Genomic DNA, 18,412 nt, shown 5'->3' with positions numbered 1-18,412 from the left:
TAAAAAGTTAGAGAAAAAGCTTAGGCCTTACCTGGTTGGCGGTCAAGGGTCAGGTGGTAGGGAAGAGATGCAGGGGTAGGACTTGCAGGAAGATCAACAAGGGAAGAAGGTTGTGCATTCAATGTTGGTCTTCAGATTTGTTTTATAGGCAATTGTCATGGCAGCTTAGGATGTCTTTGGGCATCTGTGAAAAGGTGAATGATTACAAATCGGAGGTGCCCATCTGGTGGTATAGGGATCCCCAGTGGTTTCAGTTGTTTAACGAAGCTCCCTGGCCTTGGAAAATCATAAATAGTCAAGTCTAGAGCTGTACTCAAGCCAGTGGGTAGCACCTGGGGACAAGGGTGGATTTTAGCTTGCAGACACCACAGACCCCTTTTTATAAACAATGGTTGCTATGCTATTTATTTCGTTTGTTTTCATTTTGTTTATTGTAAAATTGAACTTTTACTTAATTTTGTGATTAAAGGGCTTCAATGACCATTTAAAAACTTTAAATTAAAATTTTACTCAGGGGATGGAACAAATCCATCATTCAAGACACTGTATTTTGTTTTTGACTTCTCTTATAGCCAATGGTGGTCTCAATACACACAAGGACCCTGTATATGTAGCCACATATTATGGATTATTATCTGTGTTAAATTTTATGTAGTTTGTTGTTAAAACCCTGGAATTTTTACACTGAACTTCATGTTTTCTCAGTGCAACATTTAGAATCCCTTTTTCTTTCCTATTTAAAAAGTAAGGAAATTGCCTTTACACACAAAGCATGGTTTAATTTGCTCCAGCAGGGGAAAAAAATCCTTCCTGACCCCCCCAAGAGGCAATCTGATGTTCCCTGGATAAATGTCATCTACCTCTTAGCAGGGGTGGGCCAAATTTGGCTTTTAGCTATCAATCATTTCTAAGGTTATGGGTATGCTGTGGTATAAATTAATTATGGAATTTCAATGTGGCCTACAGTATTTGGAACAACCAAAAAAGTGACACCAAACTCATCACGCTAATTTGGAAACTACATTTCAAAGAGTAACTCCAAGGAAACACACAGATGAGATACATATACAGTATCTCACACAAGTACACCCCTTACATTTTTGTGAATATTTTATTATATCTTTTCATGTGACAACACTGAAGAAATCACGCTTGCTACAATGTAAAGTAGTGAGTGTACAGCTTGTATAACAGTGTAAATTAGCTGTCCCCTCAAAATAACTCAACACACAGCCATTAATGTCTAAACCACTGGCAACAAAAGAGAGTACACCCCTAAGTGAAATGTCCAAATTGGGCCCAATTAGCCATTTTCCCTCCCAGATGTCATGTGACTCGTTAGTGTTACAAGGTCTCAGGTATGAATGGGAAGCAGGTGTGTTAAATTTGGTGATATCACTCTCACTCTCTCATACTGGTCACTGGAAGTTCTACCTGGCACCTAATGGCAAAGAATTTTGAGGATCTGAAAAAAAAGAAATGTTGCTCTACATAAAGATGGCCTAGGCTATAAGAAGATTGCCAAGACTCTGAAACTGAGCTGCAGCACGGTGGCCAAGACCATACAGCAGTTTAACAGGACAGGTTCCACTCAGAACAGGCCTAGCCATGGTCGACCAAAGAAGTTGAGTGCACGTGCTCAGCGCCATATCCAGAGGTTGTCTTTGGGAAATAGACATATGAGTGCTGCCAGCATTGCTGCAGAGGTTGAAGGGGTGGGGGAGTCAGCCTGGCAGTGCTCAGACCATACGCCAAATGCTGCATCAAATTGGTCTGTATGGCTGTCATCCCAGAAGGAAGCCTCTTCTAAAGATGATGCACAAGAAAGCCCGCAAACAGTTTGCTGAAGACAAGCAGACTAAGGACATGGATTACTGGAACCATGTCCTGTGGTCTGATGAAACTAAGATAAACTTATTTGGTTCAGATGGTGTCAAGTGTGTGTGGAGGCAACCAGGTGAGGAATACAAAGACAAGTGTGTCTTGCCTACAGTCACGCATGGTGGTGGGAATGTCATGGTCTGGGGCTGCATGAGTGCTGCCGGCACTGGGGAGCTACAGTTCATTGAGGGAACCATGAATGCCAACATGTACTGTGACATACTGAAGAAGAGCATGATCACCTCCCTTTGGAGACTGGGCCGCAGGGCAGCATTCCAACATAACGACCCCAAACACACCTCCAAGACAACCACTGCCTTGCTAAAAAAGCGCGAGGGGTAAAGGTGATGGACTGGCCAAGCATGTCTCCAGACCTAAACCCTATTGAGCATCCTCAAACGGAAGGTGGAGGAGTGCAAGGTCTCTAACATCCACCAGCTCTGTGATGCCATCATGGAGGAGTGGAAGAGGACTCCAGTGGCAACCTGTGAAGCTCTGGTGAACTCCATGCCCAAGAGGGTTAAAGCAGTGCTGGAAAATAATGGTGACCACACAAAATATTGACGCTTTGGGCCCAATTTAGACCTCATTTTTGTTGCCAGCGATTTAGACATTAAAGGCTGTGTGTTGAGTAATTTACACTGTTATACAAACTGTACACTCACTACTTTACATTGTAGCAAAGTGTAATTTCTTCAGTGTTGTCACATGAAAAGATATAATAAAATATTTTCAAAAATGTGAGGGGTGTACTCACTTTTGTGAGATACTGTACATTTACTGTTTTACATGTTAGAGAATTTATCATTCTTCACAGCCAATCTTGAGACTTAAAGATATTTTCACACTGCACAGGCAGACCAGTGGCGCGTTTTTAATTAAGAAATTCATCTGCCTGGTTCAGCAATTCAGCTTTCTGTGTCACCTCTTCACGTCCAGCCACCTCATTAAACAACAAATCAACATCATCAGATTTATGACCAGGAACCTGATCCAGAAAGCAATACCCAAAAAAGAGATTTCACACTAGCAAGGTGTGTATCACAAGACTGCCTGGTCACAATTCCAAATCCTTTGGCAGATATAATATTAAACATATACTATATGCATGTTAACTGTTGTTTGCCAGGAGTTTCAATTCAAAGAAATCTCATTTTTTTTGTTACATTGTTCTTTCTCCAGGGGACAAAGTATGTGTTGTACTTTGTCCCATCTTCCTACATGTTATGGTAGACTAGCCATGTGGTCAGTCAGGATGCCCCCTCCTCCCTGAGCTGTTAGCTACACACCTACCTGCTTTTCTCATGGTGGCATTTACAGTATCTCACAAAAGTGAGTACACCCCTCACATTTTTGTAAATATTTTATTATATCTTTTCATGTGACAACACTGAAGAAATAACACTTTGCTACAATGTAAAGTATTGAGTGTACAGCTTGTATAACAGTGTAAATTTGCTGTCCTCTCAATATAGCTCAACATACAAACATTAATGTCTAAACCGCTGCCAACACCCCTAAGGGAAAATCTCCAAATTGGGCCCAATTAGCCATTTTCCCTCCCCGGTCTCATGCAATTTGTTAGTGTTACAAGGTCTCAGGTGTGAATGGGGAGGAGGCGTGTTAAATTTGGTGTACATTTAGATTACAGATGCACACCGTTGGGATCAGGAGTGCACCGCAAGGTAGTGGACCCTACAGCTGACTGCTGCGGAAGTCAGGATGGTAAGGAAGGCAGGGCCGCTGGAACACCAACACGGATCCCACCGGGGTTAGAGCGTAAGATTCCCTGGGGCGCGGAGTCTAAGAGCCAGCAGGTGTTTACCAGAGCCTCTAATGGTTAGGATGGACTGGGCTGCAACTGGTCGTGACCCCCAGGGTCCCCCAGCTCACACCCACAGTAGGCAACAGGAGGATAGGGATAGTAAGGGAATAAGCCAAGGTCGGGGCCACAAGCAGACAAGGACAACAGAGTTCACGCCAAGGTTGAGGGTCACAGGCAAACAGGGATAGTCGGGGACATGCCAAAGGTCAGGGTCACGAGCAGACAGGAATAGTTGAGAACACGCCAGGGTCGGTAACAGAAATAAACATAGAGCACACGGCAAACAGGAACAGGAAGCCAAAACACACAAATGATACACAATGGTTAATATAGGGTTCCCTGATAGGGCCTGGGGTGGGGTCATGCTTAGAGGAGAGGTTATAAAACCAGCCAGGTGTGAGGGGCTGGCCTCTTAGTCTGAACACATGAGGAGAAGGTAAGCTGACAGAGAAAGATTACTGCATAACCATGACAGATGGCCTAGGCAATAAGAAAATTGCCAAGACCCTGAAACTGAGCTGCAGTATGGTGGTCAAGACCATACAGCAGTTTAACAGGACAGGTTCCACTCAGAACAGGCCTCGCCATGGTCAACCAAAGAAGTTGAGTGCATGTGCTCAGCATCATATCCAGAGGTTGTCTTTGGGAAATAGCTGTATGAGTGCTGCCAACAGTACTGCAGAGGTTGAAGGGGTGTGGGGGGGCATTCAGTGCACAGACCATACGCCGCACACTGCATCAAATTGGTCTGCATGGCTGTCATCCCAGAAGGACGCCTCTTCTAAAGATGATGCACAAGAAAGCCCAGAAACAGTTTGCTGAAAACAAGCAGACTAAGGACAAGGATTACAGGATCCATGTCCTGTGGTCTGATGAGACCAAGATAAACTAATTTGGTTCAGATGGTGTCAAGCGTTTGTGGCGGCAACCAGGCAGGTAGTGTCATGGTTGGGATTTGAACTAGCGACCCTTTGGAGACTGAGCCGCAGGGCAGTATTACAACAAGATAACAACCCTAAACACACCTCCAAGATGACCACTGCCTTGCTAAAGAATCTGAAGGTAAAAGTGATGGACTCTGAAGCATGTCTCCAGACCTAAACCCTATTGAGCATCTGTGGGGAATCCTCAAACGGAAAGTTTTATTGCCAGCAGTTCAGACATTAATGGCTGTGTGTTGAGTTATTTTGAGGGCACAGTAAATTTACACTGTTACACAAGCTGTACACTCACTACTTTACATTGTAGCAAAGTGTCATTTCTTCAGTGTTGTCACATGAAGAGATATAATAAAATATTTACAAAAATGTGAGGGGTGTACTCACTTTTGTGAGATACTGTATCTCAATGCAGTCGTCTCCTTGCTAACTGTGTTGTTGGATCGCCTTTTGGTGATGGAGAGAGCCCTGTATAAAACACATAGTTAGCCTACCTCAGCATATGGCAAGGTGGGGCAAAAGACTATAATTAAATAAGAAATCTCAATTTTTTTAAGTATAAGGGTTCATGCACACTGCATCTCACAGAAGCGGCTACTACAGTCTTTTGAGCTCTCATTTATTCTACCTGGAAACTCCCCTCCATGTTAGTCAATAGGGTAGATTTACTGAAACTGAAGAGTGCAAAATCTAGTGCAGTTGTGCATGGGGACCAATCAGGTTCTATTTCTAATTTGTCCAATTAAGCTTTGACAAAACAACTGGATGCTGATTGGTCCCTATGCACAGCTGCATTTTGCACTCTCCAGCATTGGTAAATCAACCCCAATGTGTCCATGAGCACTTTGGCATTTCCAGGAGTTTACAGGCATATGCTCTTACAGGCAGAAAAAAACCCAAACTCGCATTTTGAGAGGAGCCTTTGAGCAGGAAAAAAAATGCCTAAAATGCCCAAAAACACACAAAAAAAGCATGAAAACATTTAAAGTAGCTCAATAAAAACCATGCAAAAAGAACCCACAAAAGTACACAATTCTTCAAGCTGAAAGAAAAGCTCAAATGCCTGTAAAAGCAGCTTTTTTTAAGCTGCAGTGTGCATGAGCCTTAACTAAAGGCAAAACTTTTGTTTGTTTTTTTTTTTCACATTTGAACAATATCCTCTCATTTCCTGTTGAGTCTACAGGACAAGAAGTGAAGGCAAATCTCCCCAATGAGACACAGATGGCAAATAAAGCCTGACATGAGTTTTAATCTTCTCTAACTAAAAAAAAAAAAAAAAAAAAAGAAGGGGGGGGGGTTAGAGGTTTTGCTTTTGGACATACTTTAAGCTGAAGAACAAAAATTTCAAATATTGAAGCGTAGGCCTCATTCAGACCGGCAATGGCATATATACATTTCTAGGTCATTTCTAAAATGCATATGATGATCGTAAATGGTATAATTCCCACTGTATGTTTACCTACGTTTAGGTGCGTTCAATTTAGTAGCATTTAGAGAAAATAGAATTCTGCTCTTTCAGGGCCTGATCCCATACTTTGAACTCATCTAAAGGCAAGTACATACAAAAGAATTTTGTCTTTGACACGTAACATTTGTTTATACCTTACAGATCATTTCTCCGGCCTTTAAAGGCCAAGTTCACCTTTAGAAACAGGTTACACCCATACTTATCACGTGTAATAAAATCTCTGTATATAATGTGTAATAGAGTAGATGGATCCTTCATGTCACTGGGAAGAGATGTTGAGCTTACCTGCAGATGCGGGGTGACAGCAGATCAATCCCAAAGTAGAAGCTCCATGGGTGGCATCTGATACAACTTTGATTGATGCATCTCCAGGGTGGGTAGAAGCTTGCCAGAGAGGCAGCAGCAAACAGATGCATGGAAGCAGGACATTTGGTCATCTCCGAGGGCAACTGTAGGCAATATCTGAAGGTGGTAACAGAATCAGATTTGTCCTGTCCAATTGTCTTTCGGCTTACATGAGCATACTTCCTAAGACAAGCCAGGTCAGATAGCCAGACAACCTTCAGGATACAAACACTAATCACAGAGGGTCAATAATCAAGTAATGAGTTGAAGGTGAATATTAAAGTAAATAGACACAGGTGTAATATACACACCCACTTCCTGCAGTCTACTGCATGCAGTGTCCAGAGTCTCCAGCAGATGGCAGCATCATAGCAGAATGGCAAACGAACTGCATTAAGATGAGCTGTCCACAAGATGGCACATACTAAAATTTTAGGTTTAGATTGGTTTGTGACTAAAGCCTCCTACACCGATCAGATTTTCCGCTGGGAATTGTGTGGTGACAGACTGTTGGCCTAAAATCCGACCGTTTGTACGCTCCATTGGATAATTGTTGTCGGATTTTCTACAGACATATGTTGGATGGCAGGCTTATAAATTTTCCGCGGACAACGGTCTGTTGTCAGATTTTCCGATCCTGTGTACACAAGTCCGTCAGACAAAAGTCCAAAGTACAAACACGCATGCTCGGAAGCAAGGACAAACCGAAAGTGGTCGGTCTTGTAAACTAGTGTTCGTAATGGAGAATTAACATTCGTGACGTGGCAAATTATGAAATCTCGAAATGCAGCGCACAATTCTCTTCTTCTTTAATGAGATAATAATGAAGCTGCTTTGCTGGTGATACTGATGGAGTTATTGCAAACTAATTTTCAAAGGCTATTTATTTCTAGTGATATCAAAAATAATATTATTAAACTAGTTTTTTTTTTTTTTTGGGCAAGTTACCACAACACCATTATCCCATAGTTTTTCAGATCAAAGATACAACTATGTTGGTGTCCCTTGTCAATTTTACATTGTATTTTTTAAAATGTAACTGTCTACTCCCAAACTGTCATTTGAAGTAAAACACATAGCCAAGTATTATTCTCCACAACTTTTATATTGTGCATTAAAAAAAGAAAACAAATAAAATTAGACATGCTATATGCCAATAGAACTTAACCAAAAAGTGCATTCTATGCATCCAAAAATATAGAAAATATATCAAATCATTATTCAACCAAAAAATAAAATAAAAGCCTCATGCATGTGTCCTGATTCTTAATATAGGGGTCAACAATGCCAAGAGTTGGTGAAAGCAGGGGTCTGTCATCCGGAGATAATTCCAAAAATCATTTGGATTATTCTCCTGGAGCTCCCACAGCAATGGCATATGACATAATTGGTCATGATTAATAAAGCAACCAATTTTTGGTCCAAGAAATCCTCCTCCTCCTGTTCCTGGACTGGACTTGGGTCAAAGCAATAACTCCAAGGCCAATAATAAATAACACATTATCTCCTCCGATTCCGCAACCTGGCTGGTTGACGAACGGCCGTTCAGAAACTAACTGAAAAGCGCAAAATGAAAAGCACGAATCAACACTCACCAAACTTCTACTAACATGCAATTAGCAGAAGGAGCCCAAAGGGTGACGCTAAAAAGCTGAAAAACCACGTAGTACGTCAGTACGTTCGTGTTTATTGGTTGACAATTCCTTGCCGTTTGTATGCAAGACAAGTTCCTGGCCAACGCCCTTTGGACAAAAGTCTGATGTTTTGTCGGCGGAAAATCTGATCGTGTGTACGAGGCTTAAATGATAAAACAGGTTGCACCCACAAACATTAGTGCAAATAGCATTTTCAGTGACCCTCTGATTGCAGACGTGCCGAGCCAATGAATTCCTATGGCCAGTGTGCAGAGGAGAAGCTGCTTGCACAGAACCCAGATAATCACAGCTTATGCTGTCTGTAGCGTGGACTGTTTCAGTGATTTACACCAATCTTAGTGGCCCTCTGGTTATTGGATATGCTTATTTACATCAAGACAAGTTGAACCAATGTAAGTATCCAAACAATGTAATTCCTGGAGTTCAGCTTTAATTGTACAGCAATAAATGATTGCATACTCAGAGATAAACCAAATGGATTCCATTTTATCCACAGACTCACTCAACTTTTTATATTTGTTGGAAGAATAAGTGTGCCAGGTGTTATTACCTCTCTAGTAACATTCATTTTGTAGCCCCCTCCTCTAATTAGGCAATTGGGCTAAATTTAGTTTTTGGCTTGACTGCAATCAGTAATCAATTATTTTTGTCTGGTCAGAGCTTTCTAAGATGGGTAAATGATTTCTCCTATCTTCTTCTGGAGTTTCCAGAATATAGGGCGGGGAGAGTCAAGTGTCCAGTATGAATATTTAATATGACCCAGCCAATCCCTGTCAGGAGGCACCCAGAAGGTGGTTGGGGGGGGTGATAAATATTAGGGAGGCCTTTCCTGAGGGTTCTTCCAATGATAGCAGGGTTCAGGTCCCCTGCAGGCAGCTAGAGAGAGACAAAAGTAGCAGTCTGGGCCCCAGCAGATGTTGGGCTGGCAGCTTGGAGAAGGATTTTGCTGGAGGACACTGTTTTGAAGTGTTGGCCTGGAGAAGGCTCTTTTACCTCCTTCACTAAGGATCTACCTATAAAAGCTGTGTGGCAGACAACTCCTAGAACATTGTAAGACCTAGTTTTGACTTTAATGTGTGCCTGCTACTATATGGATTTGTGCTAAGAATTTGTCCTCCTATTGATTCCTATTGTCATTTTGGAGTATCCTGAAACCCCTGAACCCTCTCTCCTGCTTCAAGTTATTCAGCAGTTAATTCTAAAAAGACAAGCCCTAGACCGCACCTGTATTATTATTGTGCATGGAACTGTGCTTATGACTAGTAGCCATTGTACTAGCAAGGGAGACATGGATATATTCTCAACGACGCCTCTGGGGGGGGGGCTGAGCTCTACAATTAATAGTTTGGAATGGTCTTTTTCTATCACAGTAACAACCAGTCTGTATATACCATATAACCCCTAAAATAGGCTAAGATAATGTGTTATGTAAAGCCAAAACTTTTTTTTTTAGTTTTTAGTGAAGTGATAAGGGGCTAGAACTCCTATCAATTTTTATTGCTGTGTCCCCACTGGGAAGATTTATGACCCCCTTCCCTCCATTTGTCCGGGTGACCTTTTTCTACCGGGACAAAAAGTGATGAGAAAATCCAAAGTTTGTCACCAGACCAGAAATATGATGGAAATCTTCCCGGTAAAAGACCTGTTCCAATAAAAACTGTCTAAAAAGGGATTCCCCCAATTCTTGTTCTGTCTATATTGAAATCTCACCAATAATATGCAATAGATGCCATGAAAAGCCTGGCATGGTTTTAACTATTCCTAATACTCTTTTTAAAATAAAAATAAAGGTTTTTGGTTTAGATATACTTTAAACTTGTGTTTGCATAATGTGACAAACACACAAAGGCAACCAAAGCACTTAAAATAATACATTGGTTTCTCATTTAAGACATTCCAATGTTTCATGATTGCATTAAGTCTCAGTTGTGTATATATTAATGATAATTCCTTAAATTGTGAGTGCTATGCATTTTTTCAGCTGCTATCTATAAACCACTTAGGTCCTGACTAATTACATTTTTCCACTTCCTGACTTCGCCCTCCTCGCTTAGGATCTAATAGAAGTGCAGAGGTGAGCGGGCGCTTTAATATCTCTTGCAGATAGTGAGGTGAAATATTTCCCTGGGTGAAAGTCCCAATAAAAAGTGTAATTAAGTATTTAATATCTGTCTTCAGATTACTGTAGCATGATGTCTCTATCTGCAACTCATTTTACATCCCATTTTACATCCATCAGATATGTGATTTTTTTTTTTAAATATACAGACATATAGAGACAAAAGGACTAAAAATACACATTCATTAATCAAGAACAGCCTTGAACCATGTACAACATGCATTTGAGTATCACTAAATGATCCGCTGCAGTTTAAAGCCTTTTCCTTTCTCTTTTTCTATATTTCTGTTGGACAGTCCCAGCTGTTGTCGAAGAAAAAACAATAAAAATGATGGGTTTCTAATACCAGATCAGCAGGAAATCAAAATGACTACTCAATAAAGAAGTCCTAATGCCCCGTACACACGATCAGATTTTCCGAAGGGAAATGTTGGATGTGAGCTTGTTGGCGGAAAGTCTGACCGTGTATATGCTCCATCGAACATTGTTGTCGGACTTTCCGCCAACAAATGTTGGCTAGCAGGTTCTCAAATTTTCCGCCAACAAAACGTTGTTGTCGGAATTTCTGATTGTGTGTACACAAGTCCGTCGCACAAAAGTCCACGCATGCTCGGAATCAAGTACGAGCCAGAAGCGCTCGGTCTCGTAAATCTAGCGTTCGTAATGGAGATATCACGTACGTCACTACGTTCATAATTGTTGGCCAACATTTGTGTGACCATGTGTATGCAAGACAAGTTGAAGCCAACACCCTTCAAACAAAAATTCACGGTTTTGTTTTCGGAAAATCCGATCGTGTATATGGGGCATAAGGCTTAGTTTACACTTTTTTATTTGGGGAGATAAAAATAGGTGGTTAAAGTGGTTCTAAAGCCTCAAGGTAAAAAGCCTTCTGCATGAAGCTTCCCCCCCAGGACTCCCCTTATACTTACCTGAGCCCCATCTCGATCCAGCGCTGTGCATGAGAGCAGTGGCTCTCACTGGTCTCTCTTTCCTCATAGGCTTAGAAATAACAGCAGAAGCCATTAGCTCCCACTGCTGTAAATCACAGCCAATGAGCCAGTAAGTAGAGGGTGGGGTGGGGCGGGGCCAAGCCTTGCTCTTAGTGTCAATAGACTCAGGAGGAGCCCACACAAGTGCCCCCCCCCCATAGCAAGCCTTTACCCTGGGAAGGATGAAGGGGCCAGGAGCGGACCCATGAAGAGGAGGATTGGGGCAGCTGTGTGTAAAACCATTGCACAGAGCAGGTAATTATGACATGTTTGGCTTTTTTTGTTTTGTTTTTTAATTTCCTTTAGAAAAAATACTTTAGGCTGTGCTTTTACAGCCCCCTTAAGCTGCAAAGGCAGCCCGATGGGGTTGCACACATGTCGCAGCTATGCCACGTTTGGCAGGGTATACCATCACCAAAAGTGACTCATTCAAATGAATGGGTCCATGCCAGAACCATGAGCCAAATACTAGGTTTGTGGTTGCAGTTTGGGATTCCCATTTAAAAATTCCTTATGACTGTCAAAAAAAAAAAAAAACAGGCATTCAGGAGAAGGCAGCTAAGCCTTCACCATTCTCTGAAAAATGATCCATTACGGATCGCTCTTCAGACACCAGCACAGGTGCAAACAAGCCCTGACACTGGTACGAAGGAGCGGAACTGCAGGTAATACAGTGACAAGACATTGTCAAACATTTGTGGACACCTGACCATCAAACCTGTGCTATATAGCCAAAGGTTCTGTATGCGGACACCACTCCAAGTTGTTGAATTTCCAGTGAAGGGTTCTCTTAATGCTACAACATTGTTAAGTACTGTTATTGATATTTTTTCATTTGCACCAGTTGAATATTTAGTACAAGCTTTGCAGGTGGACCTTACAAGAAGGAAGTTACCCAAAACGTTCTAACACCCCTGCTCTTATAGTAGGAGTTTGAGGGGGGGGGGGGGGGGGGGGCGCAACCCATTATACCTCTTCTTATAACCAGTGTTGTTACATATTAAAAACCAGTAAATTATTCCACTCACTGAGGTCCACTTGTAGGATAAGTATTCGTTTTGAGCTCATTTGGATTTTAATGGTGGTGTCATAGGGCTTTGACACCAGTGGTACTAGGCCTGGATAAAAGGTCTGTATTCGGCATTAGCAGGGCACAAGAAGGCTAATTATGTGTGTCTATGGGGGTGAACATGAAATAAATTGTTATTCAATATATTATACAATCTCCATGACTGTTACTTGGTCTCTAGTCTCAGGCAGGGAGTGTAGACGTCAAATATTGGAGGCTGAATAGCCCTAAAGCATATTATCTCCAATGATAAATTAAATTGCATCCCTATGTTCCCCTAAACATGAGCATTAAGAAAGTTTTTACATAGGGGTAAGAGAGGGGACCAAAAAGTTAAAGAAAAATTAATTTAAAAAACTATATATACATTTTAATAAAATGGAGCAGACTTGATGGACCACTTGGTCTTTTTTCTGCTGGTATTCTTCTACGTTTCTATGGCAAAAGAGGACAGAGAATAAATATGGAATATAATTCAATTTAAAAGAAGAGCTAAGGAAGGCCTCCATTTGTATCTCTGGTGCTATGACTGTCAGCACCTTCATTATATATTATATTTATGTACAATACAAAATGTGGAGGTGGATGAACATTTTGGGTCTGAGAAGCATTCTCATTTTTGTAGCATATCTTCATGATAATTGACTGCAGTGACTGGCTGATATCCCAATACATAAGAAAAAAAAAAAACATAATAAACTCCACTTTATAATTAGCTTTGTGATAGTATATAATTATACTAATGATTAGTCATATGCAAATATGTATGCTTCTAACACCAATATTAACTTTATAACAACAATTCTGAAGTTGCCTTAAAATTAGGTGAACTTTATATAAAAAAAAACACAACACTAAAATTATTTGATTACCAGCATTGTGTTGTGTTAAAAAGAAAGGGGAAACAATTATCTTGATTTTTCCAGTGAGAAAATAAAATAATTAACATGCTATTGGTGCAACACAATTAGTAATATGTTGTTCTGGTTGCCTCGTGGAATGTGCCGGTAAGGAACTGCGCATGAAAAGACTGGTTTTCTTTTCCTTAAAGAGCAATTTCCAAGGGAAAGCTTTACAAATCTTTCCAGTAAAAACAGCAACTGAGTTAAAGTCAGGGCGATCAATTTATTTGAATTTGACTCATATAAACACCCTCCCATCCCTACCCACCCAGAAGTATTGGGTAGTTCTCGTCAAATGCAAAGGCAAAGAGAGTTTGGAGAAGAGAGGCCACATGTAAGTAATCCTGTGCAGCCAAATTCAGCCCACTTTATACTAGACCTTAGCTGTAATGGGAAGCTCCAGTATAAATTGCCTCCAGGACTCACCAAAGCCATTAAGTCTGAGTGACATTTTGAAATCAACAGCCACTATCCCAGTGCTGTGATAAAATAGCATCCAAGACTCAAGTGGTTAAGCAATGTTTTTTCAGTAACAGTAATGGGAGTTACAGAGTTGTGTAGGTGGAAACCTCATATGCTCTTTCAAGAAAATGTGTATATATATATATATATATATATATATATATATATATATATGTATACTTTTTATTTATTTTATTTTTTGCTCTTCTCTCTACATCTTCTTTACCCATTTCTACCCTGCCCAAAGGGTGCCCCCCCAACTAAGTACAAGCAGCAGCAGGCCCTCACTATCCCAGTACTAGACACTTAGGAAACAACTGTGGAGCAGAACAGCCTGGCCTAATCAGCGCTCCCTGGAATACTTCCACATCTATCTTAGGCTTAACTAGCAATGGACCCTACTGTGAGCCAAATGCAAAGGGTTTATCCCATGATATGTCTCCATATAGAGGTTAGAGGTACGAGGAGTACACACAAAGAATGCCTTTTCAACTATTTAGTAAATTAATAAAAGCAAGGATATTTAGACATTTCAGCCATGCCTTGAAGGTGGTGGCACACAGCTTGAAGTTACAAACAGTTCAGCTTATTGCAGAGGGCTATGGAATAAGAAGAGAGATAAGAAGTCCAATACCTACAGGAGGGGTGTCCCAGAGTCCAGCATCCCATGCCAGGGGGGTGCATGTAGTCCTGAAAATACATAAAGTCCTTATGATGCTCCAGGATTTCCCCCTAGGGGAGAGTCTAAACACATAGAGCCTGTGACAGACCCAACCACGACAGGGGTCTTTGGAGGGGACTAAGGGCTAGCCTTCTACCCACTGATTATGGCCCATGGAGGAAACCAGGGATTTTGTTTGCTTCTCCTGGTCAGAACATTGTAAAGAGCTCAGTTCAGCCTCTGATCCCATGAAGAGAGCAGATCATTCTCTAATGATGGACAACAATGTGATGAATTCTGAGAGTAAAGCTTGGATTAACTCTCTCAATAAAGATACTATAGCTCCCCTTCTGGAGTGGATGGCAAAGTGTAATATTAATATTGTATAGGTTAAGGTCAGAGAAATTATGGTGGCCCTCCTGCAGACTGGGTTGGAGATAGATTCTACTTGGGATAGAAATATTTATCAGCAGTCTCCCTCAAGAAATCTATCAAGATAAATGAATTCCACTTTGTCTTATGATGGCTTTTGTAGTGGACAGATTACTCAAGTGAAAGCCAAACAGCTGACAGACAGAATGTGTAATGTACTGTACTTTATGTATCTGTGGGCTTGGTGCCATATTGTCTGGGGAGGACACTTCCGGACTAATCTAAGTTTGGGTCCTTGGCTGTTGATTAGCTTACTGTTAAATTTACAGTGAGGGAAAAAAGTATTTGCTCCCCTGCTGATTTTGTACACTGACAAAGAAATGATCAGTCTATCATTTTAATTGTAGGTTTATTTTAACAGTGAAAGACAGAATAACAACAACAAAAATCCAGAAAAATGCATTTCAAAAAAGTTATGAATTGATTTGCATTTTAATGCCTTAATCCCTTGAGTGCTCCTCATCTCAGCGTGTTACCTGTATAAAAGACACTTGTCCACCGAAGCAATCAATCAATCAGATTCCAATCTCTCCACCATGGCCAAGACCAAAGAGCTTTCCAAGGATATCAGGGACAAGATTGTAGAACTACACAAGGCTGGAATGGGCTACCAGACCATTGCTAAGCAGCTTGGTGTGAGGGAGATAACAGTTGGTGCGATTATTCGCAAATGAAAGAAACACAAAATAACTGTCAATCTCCCTTGGCCTGGAGCTCCATGCAAGATCTCACCTCGTGGAGTTTCAATGATCATGGGAACAGTAAGGAATCAGCTCAGAACTACACAGGAGAATCTTGTCAATGATCTCAAGGAAGCTGGGACCATAGTCACCGAGAAAACAATTGGTAACACACTAAGCAGCGAAGGATTGAAATCCTGCAGCGCCGGCAAGGTCCCCCTGCTCAAGAAAGCACATGTACAGGCCCATCTGAAGTCTGCTAATAAACATCTGAATGATTCAGAAGATAACTGGCTGAAATCAAGCTCTTTGGCAATCAACTCAATTCGCCGTGTTTGGAGGAAGAGCAATGCTGCCTATGACCCCAAGAACATCATCCCCACTGTTAAACATGGAGGTGAAAACATTATGCTTTGGGGGTGTTTGTCTGCTAGGGGGGCAGGACAACTTAAACGCATCAAAGGGAGGATGGATGGGGCCATGTACCATCAAATCTTGGATGAGAACCTCCTTCCCTCAGCCAGGGCATTGAAAATGAGTCGTGAATGGTTATTCCAGCATGACAATGATCCAAAATACACAGCCAAGACAACAAAGGAGTGGCTCAAGAAGAAGCACATTAAGGTCCTGGAGTGACCTACCAGTCTCTAGACATTAATCCCACAGAAAATATGTGGAGGGAGCTGAAGGTTCGAGTTACCAAACATCAGCCTTGAAACCGTAATGACTTGGAGAGGATCTGCAAAGAGGAGTGGGACAAAATCCCTCCATAGATGTGTGCAAACCTGGTGGCCAACTACAAGAAATGTCTGACCTCTGTGATTGCCAACAAGGGTTTTGCCACCAAGTACTAAGTCATAAAGGATATGTATATATATAAGTCCCACATGTTTTTATCCTTTATGAAATTAATAGGGATGGAAGTATGCCTTATATATAGTATTTTACTAGTTTAGTCCTTCTATACAGCAATAGTGCAGATGTATACTTTTTATACCAATTTTTTTCTCCTATGTGTCGCTATGCGAGAGGTCTACAAGAGTGTAGTATGGTATTACTATTTAGTGCTTCCCTGGGTGTCTTGTGGTCTTGTTATGGAGGTCTGTGAGTGCTGTGGACGGTTGATTCCGGCTGGTTTGCATCGCAGTTCCGGGAGATGTGAGGCACACCGGACGCCTTCCCTTTTCCCCCTCGCCCCCCTTTATGGGACATCTGGGATTTGGCCCGCGTTCCGCTGTGTGTCGACGCCACGCCCCCATATTCCTTCGCATGACTCCGGCCTTGCTGACGTCACTGCGCCAGCGCTGAGTTTTTCCATCGGCGTACTGTATGGGGAGTTTTGGCACCATGCGCTTGGCAGACTTGTCCGCTCGGGTGATGGCATCTCTCCGCTCATTGGGCACCTGTGTGACATTGGTGGTTACCCAGCGCTTGTCCACTGAGTATATATCCTCCCCTCGTGTTCTGACACTCCGTTGGGTTAGCTGTGTGGACACTATGCACTATTGAGTCTATCACATTGATTTAGCCTGGGTTCACACCTATGCGAATTAGATGTGCGTTTCCCCGCATCTAATTCGCATAGTAGGAGAATGTGATTGGCTCCCTATGGAGCCGGTTCACATATCTCCGGGGCGGCTGCAGAGCACACTGCACAAAAACGTTGTGCGTCTTTGGCTCCGTTTCAGGGCCAAATTCAGGCATAGAATCGGCCCTGGTTCGTCCCTGATACGGGGAACAGGGACGCACAGTGCTGCTGTGCGATCCGCAGCACGTTATAGTGTGAACCCGGGCTTAGACATCAAGGTAACCGTATGTTTTTTATTTTGCTGTTTTTTTACACTTTGGACTTGTATTGTGGTTGTTCTTTTCTGGGCTACTAGTATGACTCCCTCACTACTTGTTAATATTTTTTATTCACATCTCAGGTCCTATTTTCTCTACTTCATCCTATCTTGCTGATTTCACCTCTGATCACTGTCTGGTACCATCTATTGTTCACTCCACATATTTATTAAGCATATTACATTGTGATTTGTTCAATCACTATCATATATATTTACCTTACATAGGTTGTGGTGATGTCATTTATATCATCCTTATTCATGGGATATCACACACCTCAGAATATCCGTTCCCTATTTGGGTTGTCATCCTTGTGCTCTGGGTTTACCGCCTCAGCTCCTGTGACTGATGATTATTTTGGCTGGCCTCCAGTCCTCACCGCATCACATCTAGACTCCTACTTGATCCCTAGCCAGGTTGGGTTCTTTTCCACTACCATCCTTTTGTATCCCCCTCCCCCACGCTGAGACATAGTGTTTACCTACAATTTACACTATCTATTTACATCTTTAGATACCCACATCGCATCAGCTCCTGATGAGTGGAGCTATTCCACGAAACGCATCGAGCAATTGGATGCTACTCACGTTGTTACCATCTAGGAATAATTTGCAATCTTACTGTACTATGCTGATGTTGAGTATATGTTTTACATTCTTGTCATTCATATGGAACATATGCTATTATATTTGTATGTATTACTGTATGGAATAAATATTTTATCTCTATATAAAATTATTCCTTGTTTACAATTTACTATTATATAGCAGTTTGCATATTACTAGTTATTAGCCAGCCATATTTGTACCCATTTACCTCGTATGCTTCATATAAAGTGCCACTGTTTCCCCCCTAGCAAGTACAAAGTCATGTTTTGCGAAGGGGTCAAATACTTATTTCACTCATTAAAATGCAAATCAATGTATAACTTTTTTGAAATGTGTTTTTCAAAGTTTGCAATGTTGAGCATAATGTGATCGAGCTCTTATCTGATTTTGTGTGGTATACATTTTGTGTAAACTTACAATAAAGAGTTCCAGTTTGCACCTAAGCTAGTATTGTCTAGTTCTTGGGTGCAGTTCTCAGCTATAATACCTGGTTCCTGGTTCCAAAGTGGCGGAAGTTGTATCTTGGCAGA

Source organism: Aquarana catesbeiana, linkage group LG13 (genome assembly GCF_042186555.1).
Source record: "Aquarana catesbeiana isolate 2022-GZ linkage group LG13, ASM4218655v1, whole genome shotgun sequence".
Lineage (NCBI taxonomy): Eukaryota > Metazoa > Chordata > Amphibia > Anura > Ranidae > Aquarana > Aquarana catesbeiana.
The sequence above is the reverse complement of the archived record's forward strand: the minus strand, read 5'-3'. Positions refer to the sequence as shown.